Here is a 3,831-nt window from a genome sequence, read left to right as displayed (position 1 = left end):
ATCCTAAATTACTGACATGCATGTGAATAAATTCTGATGGAATAAAACAAATAAATATATCACCTAGGTAAATATGGAGATCAATATGATATTTTAACAACGTAATTGACTATCTCACATTATAAAATTAATATATAAAAATAAAAGAGTATAAAATTGAAGAACCATGAGGTGCAGGTCATTATTGACTAGCTTTATAGTCAGAAAGGTATAGCCTATAATGATTCAAGATATACAGAGATTAATCAAAATTAATTACTTATAATTTTAACATAACTAATGTTAACAAATGGTGGCTCTGCTAATATGAAAAATATCATTAGCACATTTATTGCATTATTTCAATGGTAGGGACTTTTTATATCCACGGAACCATCATCATAATTAGCTAAATAATAATGTGAATATTTGTCTAGTATTTCTGATTCTACATACTTTCCACACTAGTTGAAGTTAAATAGTGGTAAGTTTACTTTCAGAGCATGAGCCAAACTGATGTAAGCAAGAGAATTGCTGCATTGTCACAAACCATCAATCATTATCTTCTCTTAGCATGAATCTAAGTCTCAAATAATAAAAGATAAATTGAATGGTTAAGGCAAGATGGATGGATCTAGACATATAATATCCATCTCAATTCACAAAGTTTTAAAACAGTGCCTAGCGAGGGTATATAGTAAGCTTCCATATATATCGGATTTATATATTGTTTAGATGGTTTTCATGATATTATAATACAAATTAAGCATGAAGAAGGCAATCTCTAAATTTAAGAAGAGTGGGTGCTATTGATGGAACACATATTGCAGTTGTACTCTACCACTGCCTGATTTCTTTCACACTGGACAGTTATAACTTAAAAATAATTTTGACCTTCCATTTAAACTTGCCACCATTTGGTGATTGAATTAACATTCTTCCAGATGTATATTACTCTTTGTACAGTGCTCAGGATTTTTAAGTGTATAGATTTATAATACATATAATGACTAAGTAACTAGTATTACTTTTCACGGCTATATATTTGGAACATATTGCTTGTGATATGCAATGCACTGCTAGTGGACATTTCCAGTTTAATGGGTATCAAATGTCTATCTCCAGAGGCATTATGTACCTATAGAAAAGTACATGAAATGAATATAAAGTGGATATACAGGGTGCAGTGCTTAAATCTGGACAAATTTCAACTTGCATTTCCCGCCATATCATAGTTATACTGGAGGTCGCGATTGGCGTTCTTGAACGCTTTAGGCATCTAGTAAACAATCATAACCTCAAAATGGCCAAGATGTTACGTAGAAGTGCGGAGTACAATCGAAGAGCCGCTTTTATCGAAAGTGTTCATGCTGGGCATTATATTTTGAAATAGTTCGATTCTTCTGGTACCCCAGATCTACTGATTACGATATTGTGGCTAAGTATAATGCTTCGGAGAAGTCTGGGGAAGGTTTCGCTAACCCGGTGAGGAAATGCCTGCTTGTCTGGATTTAATTTAAGTGCCACACCCTGTGCATTGGATAATACATATCCTATGTTAATAACCAAGCATGGATATTGGATGACACTTGAATAATCATTGTATGTAATCTGTATATCCAATGGGTATTACAGATATCCCAGGTGGATGTACACTGTGTAAATGGGGATCAGGTTGGTGTGGGGACAAATGCACAGGCTTCTGACCCAGAGGACGGGGATCCTGGTGATGGCAGATATTTTAGTGGTATCCTGACCCCTCCTTGAGATGCTTTGCAGAGAGCACTTCAAGTGAGTAGGCCATCCATCAGATGGGACATTAGGCTGCGGACCTCTTCGATCCTTTCGTTAGTAAACTAATGCTGATATCTCTCCACCCATCAATCCCTAATGGTGCAAATAACCTCAGCTGTTGGTCACCTCCCCTAAATCTATTACTTCTGCATTGTAAACACAATGTAAGCACTCGCGTTGACTTGGAAAGCTTCAAGGAGTGCTCTCATCCCAACAGGGCTGTAAGAACACTGGGTTTCATTCTTAAGAATATTTGATACCACCAAGGCAGAGTTGGTTGATAATTAATTTGAAATATGAATTTGTACCGTCAAAATTTAGTGAGCAAAAGTGTGGACCTTTTCTATCCAAAGAAATATACAGGTAGTTATCACATAAAACATTTTTGAAAAAAAACTGCATTTGAGGGTAATTTAAAATGGCTTTTCTTTAAAACAATAAATAAAATTTAGTTTGAACTTCTTGAGTTTTTCTCCTGTGATTCCTTCTTTAACATTTCCAATGTGGCGTTTAAATAAGTTACAATGTTAGACATAACCTCTGAGAATTTTGTATCATGGGCTATGCATTAGATTTAGAATGAACTGCCAATAAAATGTACTGTGAGCTGCATGGAGAGTATGCTTGTAATCAATAGAGCAATCTGTAATCAGATCACAACAATTTGAATTACATATAAAGAGAAAATATTTTTCATTGATTGGAGAAGCTATTTGATCCTGATTATTTGATTTTAAAAGTAAGCCATAATAAATGACATTTTTACCGTTATCTTCACTGTATCACCTATTTAGTACTGAGGCGGCATAAACTTACTACAAAGTAACTTCCAAACTGCAAGCAAGTCATTCTATTGTTTTGTACTTTCTTCCCCAGATTTCACCTGAAATCTCATGCCCCACAGAGATTCCAAGCTTGCTTTTTCCCCAGGTTTTGTTAAAAAAAGTTTGCGTTATGTATTATTGACTCATTAAAATCCATTTTAATTAGTAAATTGGTTAACAGCTAATCAATTTAAAAAATTATAACTAGGCTACTTGTCTGTTGATATCAATTTACATACTTTACCATGAATAGACTTTGTACCATTTTGTTTATATGCTACGGAAAAGGGGCCAATAGCATTGTGAATACATTTATAATAAATGTCATCCATCAGTGAGATAATCTGAGAGGTGCAAAACGTTTTGCAAACTGCTTTATTTTTCCATCATGATTGATTCTTTTTCAATAAATTCAAATAATGCTACAGCTGTCTCCATAGCTTCTAGCCCATGCGGTTACATTTTAACAATGATTATATTCATTTAAAAAAATTGAAAGAAAACTAAAAGGGGAAAATCAAGCAAAAATTGTGCACGCATATGAAATCTTCTAGTTTATTCAGGGGTGACAACCAAAATATTTAACAAGCAATATGCAAGGGTGTCTATAGGATTTTATGTGGACAAGGGCAGCAGATAAAATGTTCTGGCTAAAAAAAACAGCTTATTAACTCCAAACTCCCACAAAAGGATAATCACTTTGTGGCTAACTTTCATAGTACTTTTTTCATCCCATTTAGAACCTGCACAGTAATGAATTAATGACGTAAATTAGGATCACATCCACTTAAAGACAGAATCACAAAAAAAGATTAAAAAGTGCTTTTATCAACTGGTATGGAAAACTTTAAAAATATTAGCAACTGGATTGGCCGTACCTAAGCATACCAGCTGAATATCAATCACTTTGGGGCATAATCCTATATTAGAAGTCGTACTTCATATTTTTCAGTGATAAACCTATTTATTTGCCTCACTACAATTCTGTTAGATACTCTATTTATCCCACATGAAAATACACATAACTAAGTTTTCTTCAACCTCAAATATGTAAATTCAAGGTTTCAATGCCTCGGAAGTAATTTCTCTGCAATTATAAAAGATGATGGGCAAAACAAAAAACTTAAAAGAAATTAAAGACAATTAAGAAGGCATAAAGGCTACAAAAACAAAGGGAATTAATTACAAATATGATCTCACAAATATATTAGACAAAAATACGTCAACTGACAAT

The sequence above is a fragment of the Hetaerina americana genome, unplaced genomic scaffold (genome assembly GCF_022747635.1).
Source record: "Hetaerina americana unplaced genomic scaffold, ioHetAmer1.1.p SCAF_13, whole genome shotgun sequence".
NCBI classification, from domain to species: Eukaryota; Metazoa; Arthropoda; class Insecta; order Odonata; family Calopterygidae; genus Hetaerina; species Hetaerina americana.
The sequence above is the reverse complement of the archived record's forward strand: the minus strand, read 5'-3'. Positions refer to the sequence as shown.